A 17,785-nucleotide genomic window follows, 5' to 3' on the forward strand; every position below is an offset into this window, starting at 1 on the left:
CCATAATACGTCCAATTCAGTGACAGCCTCAGATGGGCTCCACCTGACAGGCGAGGAGCCTGAGGCCGCGGTGGGAACTGGAGCCCGTCCTCCCACGACGGGGCTGCGTGCCCCGTGCGAGCCCTCAGACCCCAGGACCAGGCAGCACTCAACAGAGGAACGTACCCCGGGGTCTTCACCATCAGAGAGGCTCCTGCTGCTCCTACTGGGGGCCCTGAGTCACACCCCCTGGCAGGCTCCTCTGTCCCTCGACAGCCTAGTGCTGGTGGTCACCTCCCTGTCCGGAGCCTGACCTCAGAGTCCAGGCGTCACAGGCCAGCTGTCCGAGGGCCACCCTCCCCTGCTCCCGGAAGCCTTCTCCTGCCAGCGCCCACCAATTGCCCCTCCGAGACAGCCCAGCGCTGCCCGCGGAATCACAGATGGGACCGATTCACAAAACAGGCCAGAACTGAGCTAGGCCACACTCCTAAGCAGTCCCCAGGCCCCTCCCCAGTTTCATATATGCACTGTGGGCTCACGTGTGCACACCCATGCTGCCCGCCCTCCGCCACACCCGCCCTCCCCCGCTCTAGAACTGCAGGACCCAGGCTGGGAGGACCACCTGGAGGCCTGGAGTGGGAGCAGTCACTGCCGAGGGGAGGAGCTCCAGGAGGGAGAGCAGGACAACGGCCCTCGTTCACTGGGCTGCCTCCCGGGCCACAGGCCTCTGGGTCCCACTTGGGCAGAATGCAGAACACAGCCCGAGGCCGGCCGCCCGGGCCCTGGCCCACGGCTGCTTGCAGATAAGCGGAGGCGCGGAGATAAGGGCTATATATAGCAGGGCGCCCGGCCTCCCACAATGTCAAGCACGTTTCACGCAGTGAAAAGGTTTCAAGGACACACTGGGGTGGCCGAATGAGGCCACAGCCGCTTCCTTTTTCAAAACCCTGAGCTGAACTCGGTCAAGTGTAACGAGTCCTGGCCGGGTTGGATTCGGGCTTCTCTGGCTCCCGTTCGGCTTTTCCTGGGCCTCCAAACGCCGCACGTTCATCGCTACCTGACTGAATGGGGAATCGGTGACAGGGCCCCACAAAGCTGGCTGGCTCCACGGCCACCTCCTCCAGGGAGGCCTCAGGCCGCTCCCAGGCTCCCACGACGCCAGCTGGCACCCCAGCCCTGGCAGAGCCTCCACGAGAGCCCCTCCCTCTGCCCTGGAGCCTAGGGGTGGGGTGGGTCCCCCAGTTGTTGAACTCGCTCCTGGCACCAGGAGGGGGCTTACAAGGCTTGTCAGACGGAACTGAACTATGAGGCAAGAGGGAGGCCACGGGCACTTGTATCTCCTTAAATCGGCCACAAACAAAGGCAGGTTTTATCAGCGCACTACCGGCCTTGTGTGTAGATCGGATTCCCATTCCTTCGAGTCTTAGACAGAAGCGTGGCTGCCCTCACACAGTCCCGGCCCGGCGTCGGGTGGGAGGCAAAACCAAAGACCCCGTGCAGGCCCAGACCCACTGCAGCTTCACCCCCACATGCGATCACCCCCACCCCAGCAGAGTCTAGCTGACCTCCTCCTCCAGCTGACCTCGCGGGGGTGGGTGAGGGCAGGGGGCTGAGCACCCTCTTTCTGCATGAAATCCCCTCCCTGAGGGTCCGTAGGTGACAGCTCACCTCCTGGGTGCAGGTGGCAGGCACCGGGGCTTACACCTGCCTCATCTCGGTGCTGGGGGAGCACAGCTCCCGCTTCCCGCAGCAGCAGACAGCGCCCCCCATACCCCAGGGCCGCTCTAAGCAGAAGCACTGGATGCACAGGGCAAGCAGCCCCCCTCACCCGGACCCCCCTCGGCCTCAGGGACTGGGGAGCAGGAAGGCAGGGCCCTCAGGGCTGAGAGGCATCCTGAGGCCGTGATTCTCCGGAAACTGTGTGGCCCCCAAACCCAGAGACAATGTCCCCTGGGGAGAGGAAAGAGCAGCTGGCATGGGGCTGCTGAGGCCGCAAAGCGGGAGCCCGAGGAAATAACCCGACGGGAAGGCTGGGCTCGGAGTCGGCATGGAGTTCTGTGGCTGCCCCTTCCTGGCCCCAGGAGCCCAGGGGAAGAGCCCCCTGCAGCAGGCAGCCAGGACCGCAGTGCGCCCTCGAGTAAGAGGCTGGCGGGCGGGCAGCCTCCGTCCTGTCCTCGGGCTTCGCCGTCCAGGGAAGAGCCGCTGGCGCCAGCTCGGGACGTGCTCTGGGGAGAATCCAGTCCTTAGACTTTGCTCGGCCGCCTCTCCCCACGCGGGACAGATGCCGGCTAAAAAATGAGGCCAGTTGTGGCAATGGCTTCCAGCAGATATAATCGAATTACCTATTTCTGAATTCTGCGAGCACAGAACGCTGTAATGCGATTCCTGAAATGTCATTTGGAGCCACGGGTGCAGGCGGCGAGACGCTCAGTAAACACATCATCATTCAAACCCATCACACCCGCTGACCCTGAGCCCTGTGCCCGGCGTGGGGCTGAGGCCAGCCCCGCAGGTGAGGACGCCACGGCCGGGCAGGGCCGAGGACAAGGTCCAGGGAGGCAGCGAGGAGCAACACTGACCGGACCCGGGAGGTGTGAGGCTGGGGAAGGGCGAGGGCCGCCGAGCTCGAGGGAGGAACGCTCACGGCGCCTGGGGGGTCAGAGGCCCCAGGGAGCCCACAGGCGTCTCCAACGCGCCACTGACCGCTTGGCTAAATGCCAGGCCTGCGCTGAGCCCTGGGCACGGAGGGGAGAGCTCTAGTCTAGTGCATGCGCACCTGTGGGCACATGCACAAACACACATGTGCACACGACGTACCCTGACATAAATGCATGTGAGCACACAGACACATGTGCACACACATACATAAACACAAGGGCATCCATGTACACACGTGCACAGCGGCACACAAATGTGCGTGTAAACATGTGTGTCCATACACGTGAGGGCATCCGTGTACACACATGCACATGTGCACGCGCACACACATGCATGTACACATGTGCACAACAGAGTCCCAGCTGCGCAGGAAGGAAAGGGGAGGGGGAGAGGGCCGAGGACAGCCGGGCCCCAGCGCCGCAGCCTCCAGCGGCGGAAAGGGGATCCCGCAGGTGCAGATAAGCGCCGGCGGGCATGTCCCTGGCCAGGCTGCCACGGGCACAGCGTCACAAGAGAACATGGTGAGGCCTGGCCGCCTCCATCCCCACGGCTCACCTTTCCTTCCTGCAGAAGCGCAGGCTCGCTCGGTGAGGAGACGGAAGGCACAGTAGCACCCCCTCCCGGCCCCCCCCCCCCCGCACTGGGTGCTGGTGCTGCACTCCCAGCGTCCCCCCGCGGAAGTGAACCCCGAGGACCCCGGTCGGCCCCTCTGGGGAGCAGGGCCCGGGGCACTCGAAGCCCTGCCTGTTGTCACACTCCCCGCCCCCAGGTGCTAGCCCCACCTGATGCCCCAGTGCCCGCCCAGCCACCTGCCACGGCTCCTCCCCTGCCTGGTCCTCCCAATCCGTGGCGGCCACCTCCCTCCCAGGCTACCCGGCATGGGTGCCAGCCTGCGCTTCTCCCCGGGCGGCACCCAGCCAGTGCTCAACCCAGCCAGTGGCAGCAGAGGCCCTGACCTGCCACCGACCAGTGGGGTGCCCTGGAGCACATGCCTTCGCCTCTCTGAGCCTCAATGTCCTCGTTTGCCGGGAGCCGGTCCATGCTTGCTGTTTCAAGGGACCTGGCATATATGGCATACTGTTCTTAATATTTTTGCTCACCTTCTTGGCACTATGTGTTTTAACCAAAGTCTCTGAGAAAGGTTGTTTCCCCAGGTAGGGATTTTCCCCTGAAGTTAGGGAGGGAATAAAACCTCTTAACTAGTGCCAGGTGGGTAATTAATCACTTTAACTACGAACAATCATGCTTAAGCTACATAATCTTTACTCCCTGGAATGGAGATAAGAAACGCCCTAACCTTTGTAATAGAGATTGATAGGATTGAATCAACTGGTATAAATACAGATGCAACAAGACAGCAAGACACAGAACTTAGAACACAGAACTTAGAATACAGAGCTTAGAAGACAGAACTAAGAAGACCGAACCTACACAGAACTAGAGACAGAAGAACTTCGCTGGAGAGAACATGGCAAAAGATCCTGGACTGAACTTGACTACAGAAATGGGCAAGAGAACCTGACTAGAACCTGGTGACTGAACCTGGCTGGAGAACCTGGACAGAACCTGGCTGGAGAACCTAGCAAGAGAACATGGACACAGAACCTGGCTGGAGATCCTAAGCAGAACTTCGCTGGAGATCCAGACCAGAACTTGGCTGGAGATCCTGGCTAGAGAAACTGACTGGGCTGCTGATCAACTGAACGCTGTCTCTGTGTCATTCCTTCTTCGCCAACTCCATCCACACCTTTGGGGACCCCTGGACCTGCTGGGGTTGGACTCCGGCACTCGTTACAAGAGAGGACGCCCCGTTCCTGGGGTTCTTGTGAGAATCAATGAGTTCATGTAGAGGAAAGCACGTGGCCAGCTCTCAGAGCCGTAAAGGGGGAAGGCTGCTATCAAAGGGAAGTCGCCGTAAGAGAAACGCCAGCCTTCGGGGTGACAGCGTAGAGGGTACAACACGAGGGGGCTTGGCATGACGTTAGCATGATGGACAGAGCTGAGGAGACTGTTTGCGAAGGCTGGTGACTCGACCCATCATCTCAGCCCCCGGACGTGACGGGGCTCACACCACCGCCGAGAGGCCAGATCCTTTGCTGGGCGTTCTCCCTGCCAATCACTTGAAGGCAATTAGGGAGACATTCCCACCTGAGAGATGCGACCGTGCTCCGGGGGTCCCCCCGCCCTGACCGAGGGTTGTGGGAACCGCGTGCCCGCCCACAGCTGCCCACTCGCTCCCCTGCACCCCGGCCGGCTCATGGAGAGACCAGCTGAAATGAAAAGTGCATCTAAGACAGTTGCCCAGCCGGCGTGGCTCAGCGGCTGAGCGTCGACCTATGAACCAGGAGGTCACGGTTTAATGCCTGGTCGGGGCACAGGCCCAGGTTGCAGGCTCCATCCCCAGTGGGGGGCGTGCAGGAGGCAGCCAATCAGTGATTCCCTCTCATCATTGATGTTCTTTCTCCCTCTCCCTTCCTCTAAATCAATAAAAATATATTTTTAAAAATGCAAGGCTGGAAAGGAAGGAAGAAAAGAAGGGAGGAAAGGAGGGAGGGAGGGAGGGGGGAAGGAGGGAGAAGACCCCCAGGAACCTTCTGGAATGTGCACGGGGCTGGGCCCTCACATTAGGAAGGCGGCCACTGTTCTGTCACAGGAATTTGTGCTCCAAAGGAGAGTCTGAAAGGGTCCGAGTTGTTGGGTTTTGCTTCCGTCTCTCAGCCTCACGGCGGACACGCAGGGACCCTGTGCAGAAGTCTCCCGTGAGGGGGGCGGCCGATCCCCTCCGCCCTCGGCCCGGCCCCAAGTCCTGGGAGCCAACGACCAGTGTCCCAGACGAGGCTCTGCACCCGAAACCCGTCCACCCAGCACCTCAGCGCAGCCCCTTCCAGGGACGCCACCCATCACCCTCCATCCCGTGGGGTTGGGGGTGTAGGGGTCCCCCTCCAGCCACGCGCTCTGCAAGGCCCTGCCTGCCCCCGGGACCCGGAGCCTCGTTCCTGCCCAGCACCCCAACCCGAACTCTGGGGGCGCGTCAGCCTGAGGATGAAATGAACGGGCAAATGAAGAGGGAGTGATGGCACTGCCCAGCCACAGGTCAGCCAGGGGTGCGAGGAAGGGGGTACAACGCAAATTCAGGGTCCCCCAAGCTGCGGGAAGGGGTGCCCCATGTGCACTAACGCGTCCGTAAATCATCAGTTCGCCGCCTGCCGCTGGGGTCCCAGGACTCGAGGAGCTGGGCTGACGGGCGCCCGCGGGCAGGAAGGGAAGTGCGGGCTGCGGCTCCTGGGGTTTGGAGCGCGAGGCCACCAGCCGTGGGCCAGGCAGCTGTGAGCTGGGCACGTGGCTTCCTTCCTCTGCTCTGCTCTCGCCGGGAGGGCCGCCTGGGGAGGGCCAGCGGGAGGTGCCCCGCTCCCCGTGTGGCTCAGGGCTCCCCGGGGCGGCAGGAGAGCGCCCGTGCGGCTCCGTGACCCCGCTGCCGCGTGAAGGCAGGACCGGCGGGAGCGCGGCCTGGGCGCACAGGCGCCTCGCAGCCAGGCCGTGGCCGCGGCCGCAGGGCCCACGAGGAAAGCAGGCGCGTGACGGGGACACAGGGGGCTCTTCAGGCGGCTGCGCTGCCCTGCTCCCGCGCGCTCCTCGCAGTTCTGTGCACAGAGCAGGTGGCCCCGCTCTCCTGGCAACGCGACACTGCACGTCCTCCGCTCAGTCAGGGACCAGTCATGGCGGCCAAGGCCTCCGCAGCCAGAAACTAAAGCCGGACACTTCCTTCTCCCGCAGGTCCCTGCGGCCGCGCCCCACCCGCCCGGCGGGTCGGTATCCTCCACAGAAGGGCTCACATCACACTCACACCGTGAGGAGGAGGAAGGAAGGAGCCCGCCGGCGGGGCTCAGGGGCTGAGCGTCGACCTAGGAACCAGGAGGTCACGGTTCAGTTCCCGGTCAGGGCACAGGCCCGGGCTGTGGGCTCCATCCCGTGCGGGGCGTGCAGGAGGCAGCCAATCCATGATTCTCTCTCATCATGGATGTTTCTCTCTCTCCCTCTCCCTTCCTCTCTGACATCAATGCAAACATTTTTTTTTTTTAAAAAAAAGAGAAAATGCTATATTAAGACCATGCATGTGTCCCCAGACCTAGTTCTTTCCCTAGGTCTGGTTTTCTAAATGCTGGTGATAAAAAAAGAGAGAGAGAGAGAGAGAGAGAGAGAGAGAGGAAACACAAGATTATAAGAAAAATGCATGGAGGAGAAGAAACAAGATCTAAGACAGGGGTGGGCAAACTTTTTGACTCGAGGGCCACAATGGGTTCTTAAACTGGACCGGAGGGCCGGAACAAAAGCATGGATGGAGTGCTTGTGTGAACTAATATAAATTCAAAGTAAACATCATTACATAAAAGGGTACGGTCTTTTTTTTTTTTAGTTTTATTCATCGCGGGCCGTAGTTTGCCCACAGCTGATCTAAGATGTAGGTACAAGGCCCTGGCGGGGGCCGGCGTGTGACTTCGTCACATGGTTGTCACTCCTCTCAGCTGTCCCCTCCCCACTGCCCCGCCTCCCGTGTGCCCAGCACACCTGTCCGTCCCTCCCGGCCGCCCCCAGCAGGAGCAGCCTGTGTGGGACAGCTTTAGGGATGAGGCCACGCAAGGGCTGTGGGTGGGGGCAGTGAAGGTGGGAGCCCCGCGTGTGGTCAGGGCGGCTGAGGCCCCGGGAGGCGCTAGGAGAAGGCGAGGGGTGTCCAGTCGTCCACCCCTCACCTCACGCCAACGCCAGGTGCTCTTCTCTGCGGGCCCAGCCCCAGTGGGGTGGCCACGGGCACAGACTGGCTATAGAGCCGGGCAGACCTGGGCCCGCTCCGACCTCGTCCTCTGGACCGGCCTCTCTGCCTCTCTGTGTGGCTGCAGGACCGAGAGGACGGGGTGAGTGGAGCGCCCGCTGTCCCCACCTCCCCCGCCCACACCCGGCGTCCAGCTCTTCCTCGGCCCGTCCTTGGGGACCCGGCTCGAAGCCACCCCTGAATCCCACCAGGGAGAGGGGCGCTCCCACCCTGGGCCTGCAGCTGGGTGTCCTTAGGCAAATCACCTGCCCTTGCTGGGTGTCAATTCGCGCATAAAAGGCAGTCATACCTGTCTCCCGGGGTCATTGCCAGGCAGAAGAGCAACTGAATGAAGGTACAAACAAGTCAACAGACGGGGCGGGCACAGCAAGCACGTGGGGGTGAGCGGTTATCAGTCCAACCTGTTGCCAGGGACGCGCGTGGGAGCATGGCGTGCGCTCTCTCCCACAGCACGGGCCGGGGCTCGCTGCAGGACGCACGCCAGTGAGGGTGGGAGGCGGGAGGGGGAGCTGCCCTCCGCAGGACCCAACACAGCGCAGGGTCCAGAGCTGACTTCCCCAGCCCCAGGGCCCCACGCCAAACCCGGGGTCCCGGGGAGAGCAGGGCCAGGGGTGCGAGTGACTCACAGCCCTGGCTTTGCGCCCCCGTTCTCCCCCTCCTCCGGGTCTGTCTGTCTCCATCGGCGGCTCTGTCCCCGCCCTGCCTGTCTCTCTCTCCCTCTCTGCACGCTGGGCGAGCAGGGCCGGGCCTGGGGCCGTGGACTCAGGCTTCCTCCACGCCTGGTTCTCTTGCCGCTCTAGGCACGGCAGCTCCTGAGGGAGTTACCCGCTTACGACTAATATTCACGACCAATGTTCCGGGAAGAGCACGCGCCCTCCAGGCGGGTTCCCGCGCCTCCCCCGGGGGCTCCACCTCCGAATGAGAGCCCACTTAGCAGCCTCTGCGGACCCCGGGCGGGCGGAGCGGAGGGAAGCCCGCGAAAGGCCGTTCTTCTCTGGAAACGTGTCTGGCTGCGCGAGTCCAACCTCCCGGGGCCCCTGCACAGCCAGCTGCTCAGTCCCCCGAGCCTGGGCAGTGAGCTGGTCACTAGTGAAGCCAGAATGGCCGACGTCCCACCATTCCCAGGGTGTCGCCCACAGACTGACCAAGTTGCAGCCAGTCCCCGAGAGAGGCTGTCATGACTAGACACCCATCCTGGCTCCTCACTAAAAGGATCAGTCCATTGTGTGGCTATCCTGGCAAACTCCTATACGCCCTTCAAAGCCCAATGCAAATGTCCTTCCCATGCCACTGCTGCCCACCCAGGCAGGCCCGCCCGCTGATCCCTTGGGCCTCCAGGAGGCTGCTGTGGCTCTGCCCTGCAGGTCTGTGACCTCCAGGGCACTGGGACACTGTTGTCCTGTCTCGCACCTGCCGGCACCCCACCCAGTGCCTCACGGAGGAGGCTCCGAGAGCTCGTCAAGAGGGGACCTGGAAGGAGGTGACCTCAGTTTGCAAAGCATAGGTGGCACCACCAGCTCTCATGGGGCCGCACATACAGGACCAGGTGCTCTTGAAACACCCGGGCCCTGGCCCTGGCCGGCTCAGCTCAGTAGACAGGGCATCGGCCCGCAGACCGAGGGTCCTGGGTTCGATTCCGGTCAAGGGCACGTACCTCGGTTGCAGGCTCGATCCCCGGCCCTGGTCAAGGTGTGTATGGGAGGCAACCCACCCATGTGTCTCTCTCACATCAATGTTTCTCTCCCTCCGTCTCTCCCCCTCCGTTTCACTCTTTCTAAAAGTCAATGGAAAAATATCCTTGGGTGAGGATTAACAACATAAATTTTTGAAAGAATAAATGTTCTAATATATCACAAACACAATGAACACCTGGGCCCTTGCACGCCGAGTCCCCATCCAGTTCTCCATGCGCGGAGCCAATGCAGAATCCAGAAACGGCTTCTGAGGAGCTAGCACCCCTGCCTGCTGGACGGTGGGGCCGTGGAAGGACGTGAGCCCTGGACCTGGCGCTGATCCCACACCCGGGCCTCCGGCTGCACAGCCAGCCCTGGGAGCCTCAGTTTACTCCTCCGTACAAGGAGGACACGGATGCCTCGGAAACAACTCGGTGAGTGAACTTGAAAGGGGCAGCCCTGGCCCCGGCCTTCACTGGGCGCAGCCGGCCTCGGTTTCCGCCGAGAGAAGAGATTGCAGGTTCTGCTCAAGTGAGCAGAGAAGTGGCCACTTTGAGCGCAGGGGAGGACGAAGGCCCCGGAGGCCCCGGGGGCCTTTCTGCCTGGCAGGCAGGGGCGCTCAGGAAACCCGCGTGGAATGCAGCAAGGATCCGTGGCAGGCTGCAGGGCTGCGCGGGAGAGCAGAGCAGACTTCCGCGGGGCCTGAAAGCGCTGAACGCGGTTTGCGAGTGGGAGCGCCAGGGAGAATCGCTGAGGACTGATTAAGCAATAGAATTGCACAATGTCGGGAGGTGCTGACGCTGGGGAGTGAGCACCCTGTCACGGGAGGAATGCAAGCCCAGAGCAGATGAGAGCTCGCTTCACAAAACTCTAGTAAAAAGGATCCAGGCCTGCGGGGGCAGGGGGAGAAGGTGTGTCAGGGACACAAGGTGAGAGTCAGGGGCCTGGGCCACGAAGGTGAGTTGAGGGCACGGGGACCGGGGCCACGAAGGTGAGTTGAGGGCACAGGGACCGGGGCCACGAAGGTGAGTTGAGGACACGGGGACCCGGGGCCACAGAGGTGAGGCGGGGACCGGGGCCACAGAGGTGAGGCGGGGCCGGGGCCACGAAGTGAGCCCGGAGGAAAGGGAACAAGGAGCAGCAGACAACAGAGAAGGAGGGTGTCTTGCCTGCAGTGACTGCCGCCTTCACTGAGGTTAATAAACACTAAAATCGATTCCTTAATTTGGTGGGAACTAAGCCACTTCTCGGAGCTCTCGGTGCAGCCAGGAGGCTGGCTCACGCTGGGGAGGAGGCCAGGCTGCCGGCCCACGCGGCCCGCGTAACCTCACACCACAAAGATCCGGATTTCCTGGGGGGAGGCCAGAATTCGGAGCATTTTTAAAGAGACACGAGGCTTCTGCGTTGATAGGCGCAAACTAAGAGGGTTCAAAGGTGCGTCTCGCCCGGCTGGCGTAGCTCAGGGGTTGAGCGTCGACCTATGAACCAGGTGGTTGCGGTTCGCTTCCTGGTCAGAGCACTTGCCCAGGTTTTGGGCTCGATCCCCAGTGTGGGGCGTGCAGGAGGCAGCCAATCAATGCTTCTTTCTCATCATGGTGTTTCTATCTCTCCCTCTCCCTTCTGCTCTGAAATCAATAAATATATATAAATAAAGAAGTCCATCTCACTGCAGCTGAACGCCTCCATCACGGAGCCAGCCCCCCACCTGCTGGTTCAGCAGCCGACACTGATCGGAATGAATGGGAGATGGCCGAAGGGGTGAGCGGCTGGCCTTCCCTGGGGGCCCCGGGTCCCCCTGCCGCACCGCTCCCCCATCCTCACAGTTACCCTCTCCGTCTGAAATACAGTTTGCTAAGCCAGGGCCCTGTCTGAATCGGGGAGGACACAGGAGTCGGGGGTGGGGAGCTCAAAGCAAGCGGAGGTGGCCCGTGCTTGGTGCCAGGCACCCCGGGACCCCAGGAGGCCTCCGGGAATTCCCAACCGCCCCTGGACAGGGACAAGCCCACAGCGCCAGGGGAAGGCAGTGACCGAGGTCTGTTCAAACCTGTAGGGAGCCCAGGCCAGAAGGACCCGGCGTGTAGGTGCTCCCTTGAAGGAAGAGAAGGCTATTGGGGACTGACACCCCTAATCAGACCCTGGAGCCCCAGAGGAGCCCCAGGAACCTCCACGGAGGGGTGGTAGGCGTGGCCATCGGCAGCCTGCTTTCCTCGCCCGCCCGCCTCACGCCTCACCCGCAGGTCAGGTCGCTGAGCACACTTCATTCCTAACAGGATGGCGGTGGCCCCAGCCATCACCAGCTGGGGGAGCTGTCCTGGGAGGCCCCGTCCCCGCCCCGGGCGGTCCTGACCCAGACTGGCACCGAGAGAGGAGGGGCTCTGAGGGCAGAAGGACAGAGCCATGAACTTGGGAGCAGGCTGGCCTGGCTCAGGTCAAGGCTCCCACCGCAGCCAGCACCTGGGCAGGGCTCTGGGCCGTGGAGGTGGATGCCGTAACGCTGGCTCCACTTATCTCGAACACTCTGTTCCTCTGAGGACGGAAACAGCCTGCCCGGCTCCACGAGCAGATAAAATCCCTCAGAAATAGTCTGGGGGGGGGGGGGGGGGGGAGGGTGAGAGCGAGAGGAACACACGTGGGAAATGGAATGTGGGAGTGTCATCGGCGTGGTCCTGACCCAACCACCCAACCGACGGGGGGGGGGGGGGGGTGCGGGGGGGGGGGTAAGCCGGGGGCGGGGGGCATAATGCTGAAGATAGAGTCCGCGTAGCTCTGCTTGGTGGCAAGGACGGCACCCAATCAGCCTAGATGAGCCCCTGGGTGGAGTCTGGTTCTGGTGAGCTGCCCAGGCATCCCAGTGGGGACAGTCCTGCCTGATCACTCACACGCACCTGCTCCAGACACGGCACCCCCAAGGGTATCTGGAGGTTTGTGTTGTTTAACTGTCTCTGGGAGACAGAACTGCCTCCTGATCCAAAAGGAAAAAAGCTCCGGGGGGGGGGGGGGTGCTGGAGAGTGGAGAGTGGGGAGGGCAGGGGACAAGCCAGCTGTGGGGTGAGGGAGCCCTCCTCCCGGACGCCAAAGGCTGTCGGGTTGATGACAAGCTCCCTGTCCCCTGGGTAAGCCCAGGACGAGGATTCATGCACCCGCCATATCCCAGAGCTCCAGCCTGGCCTCTGCCCCGCCTGACCCCCCACCCCCACCCCCACCCCGTCTGCAGCACTGCGCAGAGACCCTGGAGAGGCCGGCCTTGCCCCCACACCCCCCGCACCCCACCTCCTCCGGGAGAGAGGCACAGATGGAACGGAGCTGCTCCCTGCCCAGGAAGCCGTGGCCCTGCTCTGACCCCAGGTCTCAGGCCCCAGGCATGGCACACACATGCGCACACATGGGCACGCACCCCCTTTGGAGCCCACACTCAGACTTGCCCGCAGACTCACACGTGCTCCCGGTGGTTTGCGCACACAGGCCGTCTGTGTGCTCAGTCTTCCCAAGCGTGGCCACACGTGCTCAGGGGTCGCCCCTCTGCGGGGAGGGAGGGTTCCAGGTCAGTGACTTGTTTTCTAGTCTCTACATTTTCTAAATGTTCTACAGGGAACGTGCATGTCCCAGGAAAAGCTCAGGTACCCAGTTTCTAAACGTCCACGGCAAGTGGTAAGTAGCATCTGAGAGGGACGCAAACCATGGACCTCGTTTGATCCACATAACAGCTCAGCACGGGGCCCCTCCATGTCGCAACCATACAAGCCAAGGATGAGAGATGACGCAGCTGCCCAAGGCCAGAGCTATACATGCCCCGACCCTGGACGCAGATCTTCACTCCTGGGAAAAGACTCCTCCGGCATTTCCCAGAGAGAGAGGGGGGAGGGGAGAGGAAGAGAGAGAGCGAGCTGGGGGAGAGGGAAGGGGGAGATGTGTACACGTGGCGTGCGGGAAGCCCGTCTTACTCATCTGATTATAAAATATTTCTGAGCCGGCAGATGGTACAATAGCGGCTGCAGATGCCCCGATAGCTCGATGTCTTTGCACAGGGCTCCATTTCAGGGACCTGGCGAGTGACACCCAAGACGCTGCTCTGAGTTCCATGGAGACAACAACCGTGCAATTTAAGAGACGCCGTGCAAGGCCTCCGCTGCACGGATGCGCCTCCATTCGCGCTTCCGAGACGAGAGCGGGCCTACAGCTGATCCCAGGACCCGGGGCCGGGCAGGACCTGGCTCTGTTACATAATTCATCCTGGGCTCAGCGGCACGGCTCTCCCTTCAGACCCAGCCGGCGAGGCTGTGGAGGGAGTGAACATCAAAGCCGGCTTCCCGGTCCTCCCAGATCAAAGCCGCAGGGCGGCCGAGTTCACGCGCTCAGTCTTCCGCACGCACGGCTGGTCCTGCCGTCTTGGGTTTTGTTTACTTTTTAATAAGGGGCCCGTCGCGCCGGGTCGTCAACAGCTCAGTCGCCTCGTTAAAAGGCAGCAGCAGGCCCTAGCGGGTTTGGCTCAGTGGCAGGAGCATCAGCCTGCGGACTGAAGGGTCCCAGGTTCGATTCCGGTCAGGGCACAGGCCCGGGTTGTGGGCTCGATCCCCGGGGGGGGCGTGCAGGAGGCGGCCGATCCATGATTCTCTCTCATCACTGATGTTTCTGTCTCTCTTTCCCTCTCCCTTCCTCTCTGGAATAAAAAAAAAAAAGGCGGCCACAGGCCAGGGCCCCGTGCAGAGGCACTGCGCCATCCGCTGGCCCTGCGGGGTCTGCACTCAAAGACCTGTGCCCGGCGCGCTCTGTGACCCGGGGGACTTCCCAGAGGCGCCGGCTGGCGGGCTTCCTCTGGAGCTGCCTGCTGAGGAAGAGGGCGGCCGTGGCAGGTGTCCCGCCTGCACGGTGACACGGAGGGACCGCGTCTCTCTCCTATGGTCGCTCCTCTGCCCTCTTACCTCTGACGCTGCATGCCCTGCGTGGCCAATCCGTGTCCCCCGGCAAGGATGGTCCGTTCCAGCCAGGCCACGCTGAGCCGGCAGGGGCCACGCTCCCTCCCAGGTCTGCAGTCCCAGGCGGCTGCAGCTGGCAAGCCCGTTCACCAGAGGCCCCCACCAAAGCCACTCCTCACCCTGCAAATGCTGCAGACGTCTAGGCCCAGAAACCTCCAAAGTCAGAGCAAAAGAAGGGAAAACCCGGAGGACAGGAGGAAGAGCTTACATGGAAGTCGGCAGGCAGAGGCAACAGTGGCTCACCTGCTCGCTCACCTGGTGGCCCACCCTCCGAACAGCGGGGGAGATACCGTGCCATCAGCCCTTCACACACTAGTGCGAATTAGCACCCGGCTGCATGCATCTTGCCCCACCAGAGAACCAGGCTGCCAGGATGGGCCTTCTTGGTGGAGGAGCAGGGTAAGAAGGAATAAATTAAGAAGTGTGATGTGCTTTAGGGGGGGGACAGGCCTCTGTGGGTGCTGGAGTGGGCGCCTTAGGGAACAGCAGTCTTTGGCAGGATGGGCACACTAGGGAACGGGGTGTAAAGAGGAACAAAAAGGGGCAAATGTTTCCCTTGTCCTAAAACTCTGCCCCCCTCAACCTCCCTGCCCCCCTCACCCCCGTCAGGGAGAAGAAATCTGGTCCTCCTCCCCCCGGTCCTTCATGGAGCCTGATCGGGAGACCACGCTTCTGCCACGCGGCTCAGCCACGCCCCGGCTTGACATCAGCCTGCCCATAGTGGGACGGGGAAGCGGGTGGGGAGAGACGCAAAGGGCCGCTTCCACGCCACAGCCCTGGACTCAGGCCATGAGGCTGCGGGCGAACAGACGGAGAGACTCGGCAGAGGCGGGGCCAGGGCGACCCGGCCAGCCTCGGGGCGGGGCCTGGGGAGGGCGGCGGGAACACTTTGTGCCTCTCGGTGCCTGGTGACAACACACAACTTGGAGCCATAGGAAGGACTTCACCACGGCTGGCTCTCCCGTCAGAGGCCTGAGCACATCGTGCCTGGATGTGCGCACCCCGGGTCCTTCCCGCGCCACAGGCCGGGTCCTCCACGCCCAGGCACGCGCGCCTGCCGGCTGGGGTCTTAGTCCCTCCCAGAACTCCCCGGGGTTTGTCCCGTGGGCTCTGTCCCGTGGGTTCTGTTATGTTTTAAAATATGTTTTTATTGATTTCAGAGAGGAAGGGTGAGGGAGAGAGAGAGACATCAATGATGAGAGAGAATCATGGATCGGCTGCCTCCTGCACATCCCCCACTGGGGATGGAGCCCTCAACCTGGGCAGGTGCCCTGACCGGGAATCGAACCGTGGCCTCCTGGTTCATGGGTCAGTGCTCAACCACTGAGCCACACTGGCCGGGTGGCTCTATGACTATGTCTGCCCTCCCCCACCAGGTTGTGGGCCAGCGACTGCAGCTCATGGAATCCCAGCCCCAGCTCTCTGGCCTGGCACACATGCGGCAGGGCCTTGGCGTTCCAGGGGCGCCTTCCAGAGAAGGCAGGGAGCCCCCTGGAGCCGACAGCACAGGCCCCCGCCCCCACGCCCAAGGCACAGCGAGTGACTGGCTCCTCACCAGCAATGAAAATCCTGTCCTAAATCTTACAAACTCGCATCTACACGAAAGACAGCGCAACTTTGAAACAAAGGACCCCGAAAACATTAAACTTCTGGGTCTTTTCCAAATATTAGGGTTTTCCCAGGGTAATCCCTGGTGTTGGCTTTAAGACAGCGACCTCCTTCAGGAGGCGGGCCCAGGCCAGCCTGTGCTCCATCTGCCCCTCCCACCCCTCAGCACAAGGCGGCCTGCTCCCCGGTAGGCTTCTGCAGGCTTCCAGCACCTTCCATGTACCTGGGAGAGGGTTCCTGCCCCCACCCTGCGGCCACAGCAGAGAAGGCGGGCAGCACCCTGGAGTTCAGTCTGGCACAGGCTGCAGTATCAGCCTACGCCCCGGGGGAGGTAAATCCGCTTTCCGAGGACCCGCCCAGCACACAGGCTAAAGCCACCGGCTGAAACTGCCTCCGGTGCAAAGATGCCCAGCTTAGCCCGTCAGATGAACTTTATTTGCAGTTTATTACACACCCAATACAGCGTCTAGAATTCATAACCGGTGTGTGTGTGGGGGGGGGGGGGGGGGCTGGCCCAGAGAAGGGAAGTCTGAGGGTTAATTTCATGAAATCCTCAGGATTATAAAGGCTCTTTCCCACCCAGAAGAGGGGGGAGGGGGCTCCGGGCAGCCGGCTGGCTCAGAGCAGTCCCGGCACACTGGGCCCGGCTAGACTCCTTAGAGGTCAGACTAAGTCCCCAAGCCTCCCCGGCACCGAAGTGACAGCACTGAAGTCAAGCTTTGGGAGGGACAGGCTTGAGGTTGGAGCCCAGCCCTGCCACGGACGGGCTGCGTGGCCCCTGCGTGGTCCCCAGGTCAGCCCCCTCTGAGCCTGCATCTCCGCGGGACAAAGGGGTGCCGCCCCCCCAAAGGCCTGCCCAGGCCCACGTACAGGTCACCTCCTCCACTGCTGCCGTGACGCTCCGTGTTATCTGACATTGAAGGGCGTTAGCAGGACACGGCTCTGCAGTCCCTGCAAAACATGTTCCTTTTCACGACTGTGGCGCAGTCCTAGCCGCAGGCCCCGGGGCAGGACAGCCAGGCCTCCCGCCCGCGGTCGCAGCACCTGCAGACCCACACGGAGGTATGAACACCTCCCTGTTCAAGTGAGGAAACTGGGCTCAGAGAGGTTAAACCACTTCTCCAAAGCCACACAGCCGGTTAGGGGGCGAAATTTCACACTCAGGCGGGGAGGGGGGGAAGGGAGAGGGGGCAGTGCAGATGCACCCCCACACACACATTTCCATTTGATTTCCAACTTTCTCAAAGGCCGAGGTAGGAGAAGCAGTGAGTCACGTGCCCACAGGTGTCACCAGATCAACATAATCAAGTGAAAGAATGTCATCCCAGCACCAGGAAGCCCAGATCGTCCAGGAATCCCTGCCCTGGGGGGCAGGAGGAAATGTCTTCCCTCCCTCATCCCCAGCCCTTAGTCCCCACCTGTCAAGCCACACTCTGAGGACAGAGAGAGAGGGGAGCAATCCAGCCCTGGGGGTGCGAGGAGACCCAGGCCCTCAGCGGTGCTGGCTCCTGTTTCACCGCCGCTACTGAGCCCCCTGCCCCCACCCCCGCCCATCCATCGGAGCGTAGCGAGCTGAACCCGCACGCTCCGTGCCTCGATTCCCCACCTGAGAACACGGGTGACAGCACCTGTCTCATGGTGCTGTTCGCCTCTAAACTTTCTTGCAAAAAAAATTCCAATATGGACAGAGACGAGCATGATGAATGACGGTGCCGTCCCCAGCTTCAGGCGCCCCCACTCGTCCCTCTGTGCTGCGCTCACGGCCCCCACCCGTCTCCCTGGAAACCTGCCGTCGGTGGCAGCCTGGAGGGTAGAGATGGCACAGGCGATGCAGCTGGGCACCGGCAGCTGGCACGCGGCGAGCACTCAACAATGGCCTCTTCCCTGCGGTTACCGAGCACGTGAGGCAACACGGCCACTTCGGCCGCACGGAGCCGGCGCGGGCAGGTGGCCCAACATCACAGCCCCCGCTCCGGGAGCCCCTGCCGGGGCCCAGCGACACCAGCGGCACCTCCTGAGTCTGCACCCCAGCCCTACCGAGTGGGAATTACACCCCCTTTACAGAC

The 17,785-nt window shown here is 62.2% G+C and overlaps 1 protein-coding gene and 1 non-coding gene across 3 annotated transcripts in view; one reads left to right on the top strand and one right to left on the bottom strand.

Moving 5' to 3' along the window:
* HPCAL1 (hippocalcin like 1) overlaps positions 1-17,785 on the bottom strand; it is a 68,654-nt gene that overhangs the window by 24,996 nt on the left and 25,873 nt on the right. The window lies entirely within an intron of this gene.
* Positions 6,695-6,808, top strand: LOC118669543. Its single transcript, XR_004972014.1, has one exon. It is a non-coding gene; the product is annotated as a small nucleolar RNA SNORA72 (small nucleolar RNA).

The sequence above is a fragment of the Myotis myotis genome, unplaced genomic scaffold (assembly GCF_014108235.1).
Source record: "Myotis myotis isolate mMyoMyo1 unplaced genomic scaffold, mMyoMyo1.p scaffold_m19_p_14, whole genome shotgun sequence".
Taxonomy (NCBI): Eukaryota; Metazoa; Chordata; class Mammalia; order Chiroptera; family Vespertilionidae; genus Myotis; species Myotis myotis.